At 43.9% G+C, this 18,688-nt stretch overlaps 1 protein-coding gene across 4 annotated transcripts in view; it reads left to right on the forward strand.

Annotated features, from left to right (window-relative positions):
* Positions 1 to 12,083: 12,083 nt before the first annotated feature.
* KIF3B (kinesin family member 3B) overlaps positions 12,084 to 18,688 on the forward strand; it is a 38,192-nt gene continuing 31,587 nt past the window's right edge. For 3 of the 4 annotated variants that reach the window (XM_061127054.1, XM_061127053.1, XM_061127057.1), the window contains exons 1-2: positions 12,090 to 12,209; positions 13,434 to 13,557. The gene's annotated coding sequence lies outside the window, so the exon portion shown is untranslated. Of the gene's footprint in view, positions 12,210 to 13,433; positions 13,558 to 18,688 lie in introns of all 4 variants that reach the window. The other variant, XM_061127055.1, reaches the window with a different exon arrangement.

Below are 18,688 nucleotides of genomic sequence, written 5' to 3' on the forward strand. Positions count from 1 at the left end.
ACCACAAGGAAAGTCCCATACTATAGCATTTCATTAGCAACTCTCCCACAGGAATTCTGCGAGGTCATCTAGCAGGAATCACACCCAGGTTGTAGGTGAAGAAACTGAAGCTCAGAGAAGGAAAGCAACTTATTCAAGTTCACACAGAATTGGTAGAGCCAAGATTCCCCATGCTTCTGGAGTCCCAGCTTAGTGCAGACACTATGTCTTAGTCATCCTTAGGTGTTCTATTGTTCCTAAAGTGATGCCCTGCCCACAGTCGCTTCAGTAAATGTTTTCTGATGGGTTGGCCGTTGCTATGTTGGATGCTATCTTTGTGCAGAGCCTGAGTCTTGCTGTTCCCAAGGCATCCGAGATGTCCATGCTGCTCAGGGACAGGAAAGGGAAGCGATGGCCCTTCATCACCCTACAGGTAGTGGTCACCCCCGGAATTGTAATCACTAGGATCAGAATGGTGGTTTGCCAATGATATCCTTCATCAAAACTGCAACCGGTACTTAGTTCGTTTATTTTTTAAGAGTGTTTTTTTAGAGCCGGATTCTAGGTTCACAGCAAAGTTGTCTCCTGTCCCCCACATGCATAACTGCCCCCATTATCAGCATCCTTCACCAGAGTGGTACATTTGTTACAACTGATGAACCTACTTTGACCCATCATTATCACTGAAAGTCCATAGTTTATGGTAGTATTCGCTTTTGTACATTCTATGATTTTGAACAATCTGTAATGACATATGTGTGCTTAAATGCTAAGTCACTTCAGTTGTGTCTGACTCTTTGCCATCCTATGGATGGTAGCCAGCCAGGCTCCTCTATCCTTGGGATTTCCCTTCTCCAGAGGATCCTCCTGACCCAGGGATCAAACCCAAGCCTCTTATGTCTCCTGCATTGGCAAGTGGGTTCTTTACCACTAGTGCCACCTGGAAAGTCCATAATGGCATATATCCAGCTATTATAGTATGTAGAGTTATTTTTGCAGCTTTAAAAATACTCTGTGCTCTACATTTTCATCTCTTGCCACTAACCCCTGGTGGCCATTGATTTTTTAACTGTCTCCACACTTTTGCCTTTTTCCAGAATGTCACATAGTTGCAGTCATACATTGTGTAGCCTTTTCAGATTGAATTCTTTCCCCTAGTAGTACACATTTAAGTTTCCTTGTGGCTTTTCATGGCTTGGTAGCTCATTTCTTTTTAGCAATGAATAATAATATTCCGTTATCTGGATATTCCAGTTTATTTATCCATTCATCTACTGAATGACATCTTCAGTGTGGCTTCCAAGTTAATAAAGCTTCTATAAATATTTGTACGCAGGTTTTTGTGTGGACACAGTTTTTTTGCCTCCTTTGGATAAATACCAAGGAGCATACTTGCTGGATTGTATGTTAAAAGTATGTTTAGTTTTGTAAAAAAAAAAACAAACCAAAACTGCCAAACTCTTCCAAAGTGGCTGTACCATTCATTTTGCATTCCTGTAAATGTAAGCATGCATGCTCAGTTGTGTCAGACTCGTTGCCACCCTTATGGACTGTTGCCCACCAGGCTCCTCTGTCCATGGGATTTTCCAGGCAAGAATACTGGAATGAGTTGCCAATTCCTCCTCCAAGCAACCTTCCTGACCTGGGGATTGAATCTGCATCTCCTGCAGCAGCAGGTGGATTCTTTAACATTGGCCACCTAGGAAGCCCCATTCTACATTCCCACCAGCAGTGAATGAGAGCTCCCACTGCTTCACGTTTTCCCCAGCATTTGGTGGTGTCACTCTTCTGGATGTTGGCCATTCTAATAAGTGTGTAATGGTAGCTACTTGTTATTAACAATAAATATAGTTCTGCTTACTATATAAAATTTAGAAAGTACAAAAGTGTTAAGAAGAAAATAAGAATAAACTATAATGCCAATACCAGAAGGTAATGACCATGGTAAGTGTTTGATGACTATACCTCCAGCTTTTTCTGCACATGTGCACACATACACACACACACACACACACACACATGCACACGCACACGCACACCTTTCTTTTTAAACCAAAAGTGTGATCAGAAACAGTAGCTTACCTGTAGCAGATACTGTTGGTTGTCTACTCAACACACACACCCTTCTTCCTTGTTCAAAGAACTTCAAAAAATTTAATATTTATTTGTCTGTTTATTTTTATTTTGGCTGCGCCAGATCTTAGTTGCAGCATGAGGGATCTAGTTCCCTGGCCAGTGATCGAACCTGGGCACCATGTGTTGCGAGTGCAGAGTCTAAGCCACTGGGCCACCGGGGAAGTCCCTCAATTTTGTTTTTAGGTAGTAATGGGGTTGCCTTAATTTTAGAGAAGGTTCAGCCTGTCCAGGGAAAGGAATCATGACTGATCCGGGCCACTCATGTTCATCTTATCCCCTTTCTATTAATAGATTGTATAGGTGCACTGTCCAATTTGGTTACCATTGCCCACATGTTGCTTTTAAAATTCAACTAATTAAAATGAAATAATATTTAACAGTGGAAAATTCTGAAAGAGATGGGAATATCAGACCACCTGACCTGCCTCTTGAGAAATCTGTATGCAGGTCAGGAAGCAACAGTTAGAACTGGACATGTAATAATAGACTGGTTCCAAATAGGAAAAGGAGTACATTAAGGCTGTATATTGTCACCCTGCTTATTTAACTTATATGCAGAGTACATCATGAGAAACGCTGGGCTGGAGGAAGCACAAGCTGGAATAAAGATTGCCAGGAGAAATATCAATAACCTCAGATATGCAGATGACACCACCCTTACGGCAGAAAGTGAAGAAGAACTAAAGAGCTTCTTGATGAAAGTGAAAGAGGAGAGTGAAAAAGTTGGCTTAAAGCTCAGCATTCAGAAAACTAAGATCATGGCATCCGTTTCTATCACTTCATGGCAAATAGATGGGGAAACAGTGGAAACAGTGGCTGACTTTATTTTTCTGGGCTCCAAAATCACTGCAGATGGTGATTGCAGCCATGATATTAAAAGATGCTTACTCCTTGGAAGGAAAGTTATGACCAACCTAGACATCATATTGAAAAGCAGACATTACTTTGTCCACAAAGATCCATCTAGTCAAGGCTATGGTTTTTCCAGTGGCCATGTATGGATGTGAGAGTTGGACTATAAAGAAAGCTGAGAGCCGAAGAATTGATGCTTTTGAACTGTGGTGTTGGAGAAGACTCTTGAGAGTCCCTTGGACTGCAAGGAGAGCCAACCAGTCCATCCTGAAGGAGATCAGTCCTGGGTGTTCATTGGAAGGACTGATGCTGAAGCTGAAACTCCAATACTTTGGCCACCTGATGCGAAGAACTGACTCATTTGAAAAGACCCTGATGCTGGGAAAGATTGAGGGCAGGAGGAGAAGGGGATGACAGAGGATGAGATTGTTGGATGGCATCATCGACTCAATGGACATGGTTTTGGGTGGACTCCGGGAGTTGGTGATGGACAGGAAGGCCTAGCGTGCTGCAGTTCATGGGGTCGCAGAGAGTTGAACACGACTGAGCAACTGAACTGAACTGAACTGAATATTTAACATATATGATTGTGGCTATAGTATTGGACAGCACAGACGCCGAACATCGCTGGAGGTGTGCATGTGGCCCACTTCTGGCCAGGAAACATGAGTGGTGAGTTTGCTGCCTCCCCTTGCCTGGATGGAAAGACAGCATCACTGGGATGAAGCCTCCATCTCTGCTTCTTCCCACCTAAGATGCTGCTGTGAGCATCTAATGCCTGGAGCTGCCACCTTGCAACAAAGTGACAAGTTCAAGGACAAGAAAACAACTTGTGTGGTGTGGAGGTAAAATAGGATGAAAAGAGCTAAAAGCTACTTTTCTTTTTTAAAAAACTTGTGGTTTAAATATACATAATATTTACCCTCTTATTATTATTATTCCCTGCTAGCTCACACAGTAAAGAATCTGCCTGCAGTGCGGAAAACCTGGGTTTGATCCCTGGCTTGGGAAGATCCCCTGGAGAAGGAAACGGCAATCCACTCCAGTACTCTTGCCTGGAGAATTTTATGGACGGAGGAGCCTGGCAAGCTACAGTCCATCGGGTTGCAGAGTCCGACATGATTGAGCGACTAACACACACATGTACCCTCTTAACCATTTTAAGTATCCACTTCAGTAGTGATAAGTACATTCTGGTCATTGTGCAGCCAGTCTCTAGAATGCTTCAACTTTGGAAAATAAAACTCTGTGCCCATTAAACAACAACTCCCCATCCCCCCATCAGCTCCTGACAGCCACCATTCTATGATTTTAGACTACTTTTTTTGGTTTTAGACTACTTTATGTGCCTCATGTGGGAGAAGAAAATGGCAACCCACTCCAGTGTTCTTGCCTGGAGAATTCCATGGACAGGGGAGCCTGGTGGGCTTCCATCTATGGGGTTGCACAGAGTCGGACCTGACTGATGCGACTTAGCATGCATACATGCATTGGAGAAGGAAATGGCAACCCCCTCCAGTGTTCTTGCCTGGAGAATCCCAAGGACAGAGGAGCCTGGTGGGCTGCCATCTATGGGGTCACACAGAGTCAGACACGATTGAAGTGACTTAGCAGCAGCATATACCTCATGTAAGTGAAATCATATAGTACTTATCTTTTTTATCTTAGTTGCAGCATGAGGGATCTAGTTCCCTGGCCAGTGATCGAACCAGTGACTGACTGACTTCACTTAGCATAATGTCCTCAAGGTTCATCCATGTTATAGCTCATATCAGAATTTCCTTCCTTTTACAGGCTAAATAATATTCCATCATAATTTTATACTGTATTTTATTTATCCATTCATCCATCCCTGGACACCTGGGTTGCTTCTACCTTTTGACTATCATGAACAATGCTGCCAAGAACATGGAGTGTGCAAATACTTCTTTGGGACCCTGCTTTTAGTTCTTTTGGGTGAATATCTAGAAGTGAAATTGCTGGATTAATTGTATGTTAATTCTATTTTTAATTTTTTGAGGAACTCAATGCTGAGTTCCACAGCAAGTGCACCATTTTACATTTCCACCAACACAGCATAAGGATGCAATTTCCCTACATCTTTGCCAACACTTGTTATAGCCCTTAATTTATGGTTTGATTTGTATTTCGCTAATGATTGATTTTGAGCAGCTTTTGAGCATCTTTTCACATGTCTGTTGGTCATTTATATACCTTTTTTAAGGAAATGTCAAGGCTTTGCCTAGTTTTTAATTGAGTTATTTGTTTTTTATTGTCCAGTTGTAGGAATTCTTTACATGCTCTGAGCATTAATGCCTTATCAGATATATGATTTGCAAATATTTTTTGTAGGTTTTCTTTTTCATTCTGTTGATTGCCTAAGAGACTGTTTCTTGATGACCACCAAGGGACATTAAAAGTTTTCCTGATGGATATACATATCCTACTCTCCCCCTCATTATATTTTCTGGAGCATTGCTACATATCATTTGATCCTCTTCAAAAAGTATTTTCAATGGCAACTTTACATTCCCTGTTACTGACATATCAATAACTTAGTTTATCTATCCATTCCCCTAATGTTGGACATAATAAGTGAGTGAAGTGAAGTGAAGTGAACGTTGGACATAATAAGTGTAAACGAAGCTGGGATTAACATGCTTATATCTAAATCTTTAGAAGCATCTTTCAATATTTTCTTGGAATTGATTCCTAGAAGTGGTATGGGCTGATTCAAATGGTTCTTAGTCATCTTGTTAATTTTCCTTACAATTTGTGCCAATTTCATCCCATCTGCAGTGGGGTGAAAGTTCCTTCTCTCCTTTCTTGCCAACACCGAATATTATGCTTTAAAATCTGCTAATTTAAAGGTGAATGGTGATAATATTTGCTTTTAAATACCTGTGTTGTGCCAGAGGATGAGAAACAAGACAAAACCCTGTCCTGGGACATCGATTCTAGTTCTGGTTCTGTCATCAGGCTTCCACAACGTCCTTCTGGCTCTGAAATTTTAAACATCATCAGTTTTTTTTCATCTTCTACTGTTTATGGTGACTGACAGTTGGAAAAGCAGTTTCCCTCCCATTCTCTGGGTGAATTCTCACAGCAACCTTGCAGGAGGCACGTAGAGAAACAAGGTCCAGAAGGTGAACAAACTTGCCCAAGGTCGTATAGCCAGTTAAGTGCCTGAGGAGGAAGCATTACTGGCCAACTTCTGTCTGGCTTTCTTCAGAATACATCAAGATGTGAATTTAGAAGACATTAGCTTGATTCCCAGCCCTTAGAGCCTCTTTCAGATCCCAGCGTCTCAGCCATACTGAAGCTGGGCGCTTAGCCAAGCGAGGACCATCAAGTATGTCTCAGGTGCTTGGCCTCTGTCCAAACCCAGCATCTTGTTTCTTCCTGAAAGGGGCGCTGGGATGCCACCTCTTCTCATTCTCATAGATCATTCTCTTTGCACTCTTTTTTTTCCCATTGACATAACATTGTGTTAATTTCAGGTGTGCAATGTGACGATTCCATATTTGTATATATGTGTTGCAAAATGATCACCACAGTAAGCCCAGTTAACATCTGTCACCACACACAGTCACAACAATTTTTTTCTTGTGATGAGAACTTTCCAGACCCAGTTTCCTAGCTTCTTTCAAATGTGCAATACAGAATTACTAACTCTAGTCACCGTCCTATACATTACATCACCATTGCATTCATTTTATAATTGGAAATTTGTACCTTTTAACCCCCTTCACCTACTTCACCAACCCTCACCCCCTGCCTCAGGCAACCACCAATCTGTTCTCTACATCCATGAGCTTGGTTTTTGTTTTGTTGCTTATTTGTTTTAGAATCCACACAGAAGTAAGGTTATATGGTATTTATCTTTTTCTGCTTGACTTATTTCACTTGCCTTCTCCGTCTTTTTACACCGTCCCTTTCCAACCCTCTTCCCTAACTGGTATGAAATTTCCAAGAAGACTAAACTCTGTAACTGACAGGACTCCTTACACTGCAACTATTGTTTGCCTGGAGGAAGCCATGACCCGCACTCAATAAAAGAGGGAAAGAGAGTCATCATTTTTTGGAGCACCTACTAAGTGTCAAGCACTGTTCCGTTCTGTATGTCCATTATCCTCACAATAAGCCTGAGCAGTGACATTAATAGCCCCGTTTTTCGGATGAGGAAACAGTGCCAGAGAGATAATGTGACTTGTACTGGGACACTCAGCTATCTGGTGGAGGTGGAACTGGGATTCAAACCCAAGGCCATTTGGACCACACAGTCATGCTTGTCATTTTTCATATCTCAGAGTTGTGCTAGCCAATACGGTAGCCGCTACCCACTCCTGGCCATATAAACTTAAATTAATTCAAGTTGAATAAATAATATTTAATGCCTCAGTAGTACTGGGCACATCTCACTCAATAGCCATACATGGCTGGTGGTTGTATTGGACACCATCAAATATAGAATTTTTCCACCACTGTGGAAAGATCTGTTGAATAGCACTGCTCTAGAATGTCAAGAAAAGAAAGGAAATTTGGTGAGTTTTACTCTTGCAATGTGGAGCCAGCCATCTGCCATTTGTCAACCCTGTATGGAGTCTATCACAAGTTATCTTCCCTGGGTGAGATCAGAATAAAATTATCCATGGGTTTCTGGGCTGTGTTTTGTCTTTCTCCTGGTTTGGGAGGAGACTGCAAGCTGGCTACACTCATTTCCACCTGGGACAGGTGCCCACGGATCCGTGTCCTCATACCCCTTCTGCCCCTGACCCCTAGGTACCCAGTGCCCTCCTCTGTCACAGGGGATTCATGATGCTCCTGGCCATGAAAATGAGATGTCTTCACAGGACAAGTCAGATGGGGACTGAGCAAAGTTTCACGACACACTGGGCTTTGTTCCAGCTCGGTGGCCACTGGGTGCATGGAGGCTGCTGGGGAGAGTGACGGTGTCCCTGAGTGACAGTGAGGAGGAGGACTGACGGAGATCTTTGGTAGAGAGATGTATGGTTATAATTGGATTTTTTCTTGCCTAAGAATGGAAGGAGAAGGGGGCAACAGAGGATGAGATGGCTGGATGGCATCACTGACTCAATGGACATGAGTTTGAGCAACTCTGGGAGATGGTGAAGGACAGGGAACCTGGCGTGCTGCAGTCCACGGGGTTGCAAAGAGTCAGACACAACTGAGAAACTGAACAACAACAGAATCCCTTTCTTATATTCAAGGAATTCTCATTTTGTAAATGAAGGCAGTCTTCTCCCACCATAGAAGCCAAAAGCCAGATATTTGCCTTTATAGTTTCCACTGCAGGTATGAGATGGGCGTGTGAGTCAGACTCAACCAATCAGAGCTTGGGTTACAAAGATGCTGAGACTGCCAACAAACGTCATGTGGAGGGTAGGTGAGAATGATGTTGAGATAGTGCCCATGGCCAGATATCTGTGGTGAAAGTTGGGTACCTAATGTCCTCACCAGACTGACTCCATAGTATATGGTGTCACATGGCCTGGTCTTGTCATTCCTGCCCACTTCTAGAAGTTTCCTGATGAGTTTTGAACTTCTCTTGTGTTTTTTTAAAATTATTTTTATTTATTTGTTTGTTTGTTCTGGGTTTTAGTCATGACATGTGAACTCATAGCTGTGGCATGTGGGATCTAGTTCCCTGACCAGGGATTGAACCTGTGCCTCCTGCTTGGGGAGTGCGGGGTGTTGGCTACTGGACTATGAGGGAAGTCTTTGAACTTCTTATTTAATGAATTGTGTTTCTGCTTATCATCAGCCAGAGTTGGTTACTATTGTTTAAAATGAACTGACACAATGGCGTTCCCTGGAATTAGACCAGATCGTTTCTAGGCTGGAGTTTGCTCTGGGGAGGAGCTGGAGGGGTCTCTGCTTTGGTCCACATGATATCTCCACATCAGGACCCACTCGTCCCAGCCCCACTGGCCTCTTGCCCTGCTGTTGCATTCTCATCCTCTCTCTTCTCCCTCAAATGTACCAAGTCTCCAGAACTGGGAGTTTGGGAGCCCTGCTCTGACTTGTAATGACTTCTTCCAAGCCGTGAGTCCTCTCTCCAGGACTTTAGAATTCGGAACATCCTTTCCCTATTTTTCTGCTGAAGCAACTCTTTCTTGAGCAATAATTGTCTCAAAGTCTAAGTTGGGTGGAAAAAGGGTCACAGTATGAAAGTAAATGGAAACATACTAAGTAATACATCAAACTAGTACCCCCACCATACTAGGGTGAATAACCACCCTGGTTTGCCCAGCTGAGAGTTTTCTTGGGAGATGGGACTTTTTTCCCCCATGCTGTGTGGTTTATGGGATGTTAATTCACTGACCAGGGATTGAACCCACGTCCTTGGCAGCGAAAGCTCAGAATCCTAACCACTGGACTGCCAGGGAATTCCCCTGGAGATGGGACTTTTGACTGAGAGCAAACGGGAAAAGTTCTGTGCAAACAAGGATGATGTGATCACCCTACACTTAGTACTATTATTACTAATCCTGTTTTTCTACACAGTTTTAAAAAGCTTGCTAAGGACAGAAGCAAGACAATGCTCTCATCAATAGGGCCTTATCAAAGTTTTTTTCTCTCTGATAAGTGAAAAAAAATCTAAATGTTATTTCAATTTTCATTTCCTTTAATATGAGTGAGCGGAGCATCTTTTTATATTTGAAAACCATGTTTTCTATACCCTTTCTCTGAACTAGCTATTTATACTCCTTATGTACCTGTTTTTTTTTAATTATAAATATAAACATGTAGTATTGATTTTTTTTTCTCCTTGACTCCTGCTTATATGACAGTAAGATATAAAAAAATGTATCAGCCCACAATGTGAATAGAAGAGGAGGCAGACATTAGTGGTCCAGAAATTTTGGCAGACCTTCAGCAGACAGAGACAGAGGGGAAATACTGACTTCAACAGGAGGAGGAAGTTATGATCTAACGTCTGCAGAGAAGAATATTGATAACTGAAAGGTGAGCCCAGAATCCTTTCTTAGAATAAATGGATGCTAAAGTTGAGGAAATCTCCTGGAAGGTAGAACAAAAAAATTCAAAAAGAGGGATGAAAAAGAAAAACAATGAGAAAATTAGCTCAGTCTATTAAACACAATTTCTAACAGAAGTTCAAGACACAATTTCTAAAGCAGTTTAAGACATATAGAAAAAAATAGCAGTAGCCAAAGAAAACAAATGAAAAAGTGTGGAAGAAATAAAACATAAACCCATATTATTGGGTTCGGCAGAAACAGTGTTTGTAGTTATTATAGCATAAACATGATTCATTGACTTAACTATGTTGAATAATGCTGGGTAGGCACGTAGAGTGGGTTAACATGTGAAGGGAAGTAAGTAAGGACCCAAAGGATGATTCAGAGTTAGGTATCTTAGTTGGGGCCAGCTAACTGCTCTAACAAAAATTCTCCTTGTCTCAGTAGCAGAATCCAGTAAAAGTTTATTTTCTTGTCTAGTGTGGGCAGCTGTCTACTAAGAGATGTCTCATTGATCCAGATTCCTCCTATTCTGCAACTCAGCCATCTCCTAGAGCCTTGGAGTCCTTCACTTTCAAGTCCTTTAAAGTCCTTCACCTTAAAACTGAGGAAGTATGAACAATTACACGAGAGGTTTTTTATGGGTTAGGCCTGAGAATGGCGCACATCATATTCATTTGACCAGAACTTGGTCTGAGAAACAGGGAAGGTTGGGAAATGTTGTCTAATTGTGTGTTTAGGAGCCAGAAAATAATGTGAGGGGAACAAGTAGCAATATTTGCCACACTAGACAAAGGTAGGGTGTAGGGTGGGGAAGAACATCCCAGGTCCTCAGAGCTTCCCAGGTGGCACTAGTGGTAAAGAATCCGTTTGCCAATGCAGGAGACATCTGAGACAAGGGTTTGATCCCTGGGTCAGGAAAGATACCCTAGAGTAGGAAATGGCAACCTTCTCCAGTGTTCTTGTTTGGAAAGTTCCATGAGCCAGAGGAGCCTGGAAGACCACAGTCCATGGGGTGACAAAGAGTTGGACATGACTGAGCATGTATGGACCCCACATATTTATCGAGCACCTACTATGGACCAAGCATGGTAGATACAACAGCATGTGGCAGTGGGTAACAGCAGGTTGAGTTCCTGGGGGAGGGGGTATGGAACCTGGCCTTAGAGGCAAATGTGGCTAGAACGGAGTTTTACTGATTCTGTAGAAAGTAGTAAGGGCTTTGGACTTGATTTTGAAAGAAGTGGAAGTCCATTAAATGGTATTGAGCATAATGTGCCCCAATCTGCTTTATGTTTTAAAATGATCACTTTGGCCACCTTGTGGAAAATAGATTGGGAGGTCAGGGCTGGACACAGGAGTAGAAGTAGAGCTTAACTATGCCAGGCAGGCTGGAGATGAGGGCAACACCTGGCCTGATGTGATGGCACTGGGGATCGAGAAAGGTGGATAGGAGAAATATTTGAGAGGCACTGGTTCAGACGATAAAGAATCTGCATGCAATTCAGGAGACCCAGGTTTGATCCCTGGGTCAGGAAGATCCCCTGGAGAAGGGAATGGCAACCCACTCCAGAGTTTGCCTGGAGAACTGCCTGGAGAATTCCACGGACAGAGGAGCCTGGCTGGCTACAGTCCACGGGGTCGCCGAGTCGGACACGACTGAGCTACTAACACATGCACATACACACTCTAAATAAGAGACATGGTGATTGACTTAATGGGGTGGGAGGGGCATGTGAAGGAGAAAGAAGGGACAGGAATGATTGCTAAATTTTTGGTTGAGAGGTCTGTTGGACTCTAAATGGGAGTTTGAGACATGAAATCACTTTAGAAAAGGCCAGAGGGCGCAACAAAGCCAGTGCGTTACATTTTACAGATGGAGAAACTGAGGCACGAGATACTAGCAGGCGGAGTCAGACCGTGTATCGCTCGTCTCACACCCCCTTAGATGGGTGAAAGGACCGAAGGGTCTTGGGTACCTACTAAGCACCAGTATCTGGCCGGGTCCGGCCCCTCCCTGCCCTGCCTGACAGACTGTCAATGACCGTCATTCGTGTCTCAATAAAGTTATTGAAATTGACATTGGTTGCTAAGGAAGTAGGTCGCCGAGCCGGTTGCTAAGGAAGTGAGCGGCCTCGTTCTCTCCCCATCCGGGGCAGCGGGGAACGGCTGAGCCAACGGCTGAGCCCACGGCTCGCCGCCGCCCCCGCCGCCGCCCGCTTTCAGCTCGGGCTGCAGGTGAGTCGGGGTGGAGCCGCAGGGCCGCTGGGCAGGGCCGATCTTCCCGCCGCATGGGATCTTCCCCTGAAGGCCCGCGGCGGCACCACCGACAGGCTTTGCTGCTCCGGCAGCTGGAGCATCTTCTGCTCTGCCTCCTGGGCATCTTCAGGCAGTCCGGACGGCCTCGTCCCCTTCTCCCCCAAGCGGGAGTGCGGCCCGACCCCAGACCCGGCCGCGAGGGGTGGAAGTCAGAGGCCGAGCCCTGGGGAGAAGCGGGAGGGAGAGGGGAAGCGGTAAGGGAGGTGGGGAAGCGAAAGCTTGGGGTCCGAATCTTGGCGCTGCCCCTGGCTCACTGTGTGACCTTGGGCAAGTCCCTTCCCCTCTTGGCCTCAGTTGACCTGTTTGCCCAGTGGGGTCCTAACACTTGCTGCTCGGAGTGTTTAAGATATTGAGCCGTGTATGCTGGAAGTTCCCTCAGAGGGGAGGAGAAGGGCCAAGAGCCCAACTTAAAGTCCGAGAGTCTGGATTTGAGACTCTGCATCTCCACTTAGTAATGGTGTGGCCTTGGGCAGGTTAATCTCTGAGCCTTCTTTTCTTATCTGTAAAATGCGTTAATGAACTGCAGTGGGAATCCAGTAAGATGGGTATGTCAAGTAGCTTGGCACATAGTAAGTGCTCAACAAGCTGTTAGGAGGCATGTGGGGTGGTTTTGGTAAGGCTTCCTGGAGGGGCTGACTTTGAGACAGATAGAGTTTAGGTGTGTAGTGCACTAGCTCATATGGATGTTCCTCCCTTGTTGATATCCCCCCTCAGTTTAACTTCTTCATTCTGCTAAGAGCAAGGGAGGTGGTGTGGATTTCTGCAAAATAGTTCTGGTGGGGGAAACCCTGGGGTCAAGTCCTTGTTGATAGTTGAGGTTATGGTTTTATTTTTTTATTTAGGTCTTGTTGACTCTTCCAGAAGACAAAGAGTTATGTTTCTGTCTTTTGAGAAGTGCTTGAAACAGTAATAGCTATTTCCAAGTGTGATTGGCCTTTAAACAACACAGGTTTGAACTGTGTGGATGCATTTTTTTTTAAACGAAGTTATGTACTTCACCTTTATGTATAAAGAACTTGAGCATCCATGAATTTTGGTATCCACCGGGGCTCCTGCAACCAATTTCCCGCAAATATTGAGGGTCAGCTGTATATGATTAAGAAGCACTTTTCAGGTATATTATCTCATTTAATCTTCACATAGACTTTGCCAGGTAGGTGGTGATGTCATCTCCATTTCGAAGATGAGGAAACTGAGGCTAAGAAAAGTGAATGACTTGCCTAAGAATTTTATACCTATTAAGTGATGGAGCTGGACACATTTCCAGGTAAATCCTGTATTTTCTTCTCCGTACCCTGATATCTGATTTCTCAGTGGTAGCCGTTACAAAGCCATAGGGTATTCTTTCGTTCCTTCTGACTGCTGTGGCTAGAGGCTTTTCTTCCACTGACAAGGAAACAAGATCTTACATAAAGCTTCAGTTAAATAGATACCATCCAAAGTGTGAATTTCAGAACAGAGTTGGAATGTTTAAAGGGGTTTCTCTGTCCTCTTGACCCCTCCTCTTTAAAATGAGAGGAGTAAGCTAATGGGTCCTTGTAGTGCTATTGTGCAATTCTGATTGCATGCTAGTGGTTTAAAGGCATGGAATGAGGCTGCCTGGGTTCAAATCTTGGCTCTGCTGCTTCTAAGTTGTGTGCCACTGAGTGATCTACCTCTTTGTGCTACAGTTTCAGCATCTGGAAAAGTAGGGTAATAATAGTATCCACCATCCATGGCTGTTGTGTGGATTTATGTATGCCTAATACAAGTGAAGTGCCTGGCAGTTTTGGTAAACATTAGCTATTGTTATTTAGGCTTAACATAGCCTAAATAACCTGAATTATGCTTTATATTTTAATGATGGTTAGTGAATGAGTAAATTAAAGCATGTGCTGATCTTGTCAGCTTCACAGGGTCACTGAATTCATGAAACAGTACCTATCAGGGCTACTGCTACTGCTAAGTCGCTTCAGTCGTGTCCGACTCTGTGCATCCCCATAGACGGCAGCCCACCAGGCTCCCCCGTCCCTGGGATTCTCCAGGCAAGAATACAGGAGGGAGTTGCCATTGCCTTCTCTGGTACCTATCACAGTGTGGTATAAATGTCACTGTTACAGGGTTGCCCCAGGAACCTGTAATCCCATGTCAGAATGGGTTGCAAAGAAAAACGAAAGCTGATGGTTGGATGCCAGATCTGGTTGTCCGACTCCCAGTTCAGCAAATGTTTACCAGATCCCTATTTGCCAAGCATGTGGAGCATGTGGAGATCAGCCCCAGCTCCACATTTCTTCAAGGACCTCGGAGCTTAATTTGCATATCGTGAGCTTTTGAATTGAATTTGATGTCTTTTTTTTTTTTTTTTTTTGAATTTGATGTCTTTAAGTGAGTTCATGTCTTGTGTTTTCCCCTCCTTGGTGTAAAGGTGTGGATTCACATCTCTTGTGTCCTTAGATTTCTGTTGGGTGCCTGGGCTAGAAGTCTTGGCTTGCTCTCTAAGCCCTTTATCCACTGATTTATGGCTCCCTGAGAAAGAACCTTCTGTTGTGCTGGTTAATAATACAGTGCCCTCTTTATGGTGCCTAATGGTTTACAAGAATGCTTAAACATGTCTTCACTCATTTGGTCTATCAGTAACCCTGTTAGGACAGGAAGGTGCAGATTGAGATTCCCATTTTACAGTCGAGGGGAACCTGAGGTAAGAGAAGCCAGGCTGCTAGTAGGTGGCCCATTTCACACTGACCTCCAGGCCTTCTGACTCCAAGTTCAGTGCTCTTGCCCCTACTGGCTCAGTTTCATTCTCTTGCTGATCACTTGGTGTGTGTCAGGTGCAGTTCTAGCCTGGAGCTCTGACGGTGGAGAGGTAGGTGAGGTCCTTGCTCTCATGCAGCTTGCATTCTAATGGCAGCAGCAGAAAAAGAAACCAGTAAATGGACAAGGTCGTTTGGATGGAAATAAGTACTCTGAAAACAGTAAAACAGTGTGTCGTGGAGAGTAACTTCTCCATGGGGGTGCTGCGACTTAAACTGGGTGGTCCAAGAAGGTTACTCTAACATGATGACATTTTTGCTGAGATTTGTGGCCAGAAAGGGGCCAGCCATTTGAAAATGTGGCAGAAGAGCAGCAATAAAGTCTCTGAGGTGGGAATAAGCTTGGTAAATTCTGGGAACCAAAAGAAGACTCAGAGTGGCTGGAGCAAGTGGGTGTTTGCAGGATGGGTGGGGGTGAGGCTTCAGGTCATGCAGGGCCTGTAGCCCAGAGCATGGAGGTGGGCTTTTATTCCAGAAGCAATGGGAAAGCATTGAAGTCTTTAAGAAGGAAGTGACATGATCTGTTTTGTCTTTTCTAAAAATCACTTTGGCCTCTGTGGCCAGTGAATTTTAAGAGGTATAAGAATGATAGCCTGGACAGTCGTTTGGAGGCCAAGTGAGAGGTGATGGTGGCTTTCTAGGGTGTTGGCAGTAGAGATGGTATAAGAAGATGGACTGGGGATGTGTCATGGAGGTGAAACCAGTGGGATGGTGGTTGAGGGCAAGGAATCATAGATGATTCCTGGGTTTTGGGCCTGAGCAGTTTGGTAGATGTTGGTGGTGCCATCTGCCTTGAAAATGATAAGACAGCTTTTTTTGTAAGGTGCCCTGTGTGGAAGAATTAGCTCTGGTTCCCTGTGAACCCTTGGAGGAGAGGCACAAGGTATAAACATCACACTTCGAGCCTCTGGGGAGGAGATCCTACAGGACAGACACCCAGGTGCGTCTGTTTGAAGCCTCCCCCAGGACATCAGAAGCCCTACTTTTCTTGAAGCCTGGCTCTTGGCCAGCTTGTGGAGTGGCAGGTGCAGGCTGTGCCAGGGCAGTGCCCATCTGCTTCATTGCTGTTGGCATTGCTGTCCTAACTCAAGATCTTTGCTGATGAAGGTTCCTGGGAAAAGGCTGGCCAACTCTGGGAGACAGAATGGAATCACTTGTGAAGTTCAGTGCCTCAAATGGCCACAGTCTCCCTGCCAAAGTGGTTCTTTCTTGGCCATCGAATGACATTTCTAAAGTTTCAGAGCTTTTGATTTGGGAATCCCTGGAGAAGCTGTTGTGTTCTGCTGGAATTCCTAGAGGATCCTTGAATGGAGTATCTCTTCTGAGCAAGGGAATTTGAGGCTTCTTTTCATTTATGCTAATAACTGCCTCTGTAAATTTAGACTTCACAATGTTGTAGATTCAGCACTGTGAATAGTAAGACTAATAATTCTACCACCTCCCCTTGTCTAGCTTTGTTTTCAGTTTCAAATGCTTTTTCCTGCACATTCTTGTGTACTAATGTTTAGTTAGTTGAGAATATGTGGCATATGTATTTTACTTAGTTTACAGATGAAGCGTTGAGAGGGCATTCGTTTTGGTCAATAATACTAGATACTTGGTAGGTGCAGGGCTAGGTCCTTGTTGGTCCAAGGCTATTCTGTATGATCAAGGCACCCATGTGCCCTGAGAGCTTATTAGAAATGTAGAATTTATGTCTAGATATAGTAAACCAGTCTGCATTTTACCAAGACCCCCCGCCCCCCAGGGTGTTTCCTGGGTACATTAAAGCTGGTGATGCCCTCTTTGGTTATAAGTCGCAAAACTAGGATTTAACCAAACATAATGGTAATAAAAGCACAGGCTTTCCTCGTTTTATTGTGCTTCACGGATATTGCATTTTTTACAATTTGAAGGTTTGTGGCAACCCTGCGTTGTCAGGTGATGGTTAACATTTTTTTTGGCAATAAAGTATTTTTAAATTAACAGTTACATTTTAGTTAAACAATTGCACTGTTTCTTTAGACATAATACTCTTGCACACTTAATAGACAGTATAGTATAAACATAACTTTTATATAGTCTGGGATAACATAAAATTTGTGTGACCTGCTTTATTGCAAGATTTGCTTTATTATAGTTGAACAGAGCCAACTGCAGTATCTGCAAGGTATGCCTGTAACTGCAGAGCCAAATCTGCAGTATCTCCAAGGTATGGCTGTAACAGGAATAGCTCACATTTATTGATCCAAATGCTGTTCTTGCTTTACACTCATTGTCTCATTTAGCCCTCACAGCAGCCTGGTAACTGAGTGCTGTTATGAATCCCATTTTCCAGAAGGGGAAAGTAGAGGCACAGAGAAGTCAAATAACTTACCCACGCCTGCTGACTCCAAGTCCCCTGCTCTTCCTGCCACTCACTTGTTCATCTGTTTTTCAGGTGGGCAGCACTTCCCTGATGTCTTGTCAAAGGCCTTTCTTTCCCTTTTGTACCCGGGTGACTAACTTCAAATGCTGATGAAGGAAAAGTGACTTCATAGAATGACTGAAGAAATCAGGGGGAAAACCCTTGGTATTTGAATATAATTCTGGATGTCAATTACTTGACTGGCAGGCAACAGACAGATAATCTGATTTGTGAGATAGGCTACCTCTCCCTCTTCTTAGCTCTAACTCAGGCCTGAAACGTGAAGCAGGTAGGCACTGTGAGCTTGTATTCTGAGTCATTCAGTCCTGAACTGCTTCTTGATTCTGCTGATAACATCTGTACCAGTGAGGAGAAGCTGGCTAAAGTCCTATGCCACCAGCTGACTAATTGCAAAAGATTCCCTTTGTTGAGCCTCAGCTCTCCCTGTCTGCTGTGTGGGCTCATGATTTTCCTTTCAATATCCCCTTATCTCCGCAATCTTAGAGTTCTTGATCAAAGCCTGTGCCATCACAGGAAATTCTGGTATGAAAAGGCAGCGGGATCTGGGTGGAGACATGAATTATAAGCACAGTTCTGCCATTTGCTATGTTACCCAAGGCAAGTAACTCAGTGTCTCTGGCCCTCACTATCTGTGTAGGCAAAACGGACATGGGGTCGTCTTCCAAGGCTCTTCCAGCGCTGCCTGAAAGTCAGCTTTGAGTTGGCTAATCTTTTACTTTTCCTTGGTGACTTGATGCAGTGCTTTCTCCCAGGCCTTCCAGGGTGGGGCTTTGAGAGCTCTGTCTTGGCAGTCAGAGATCCTTACCATCAGCTTGTCTTATCAGCACAGACATCTGCATTGCTGCTTGGGATGTTCTTGTTTAGGGCTCAGTTAATCTTGGTGACGCACTGTGTCTCCTCACTTTGTCACACTGATCGCAGATGGAGAGCTCTTCACACACAGGCACGTCTATCTTTAGCATGCTGGTTCATTTAAATCATAGTTTGCCTTAGAGAGCATCAGTGATAATTGTAGTGGGTGTGGTTTTATTTTTATAATTTTTGGCAAGATATTTGCAGCAGTTGCATTTTGTCATATTTGAACAGTGTATAAATGGAAGAGGGTCCAAGTGAAATAGAAATTGTAATAGATTCTTGGGAGCTGAGACTGGATATGCTGTTACCCATCCTGGGGTCCTTAACATCCCCTTCAGCAGTGGTTT

This window comes from Dama dama, chromosome 23 (genome assembly GCF_033118175.1).
Source record: "Dama dama isolate Ldn47 chromosome 23, ASM3311817v1, whole genome shotgun sequence".
Lineage (NCBI taxonomy): Eukaryota > Metazoa > Chordata > Mammalia > Artiodactyla > Cervidae > Dama > Dama dama.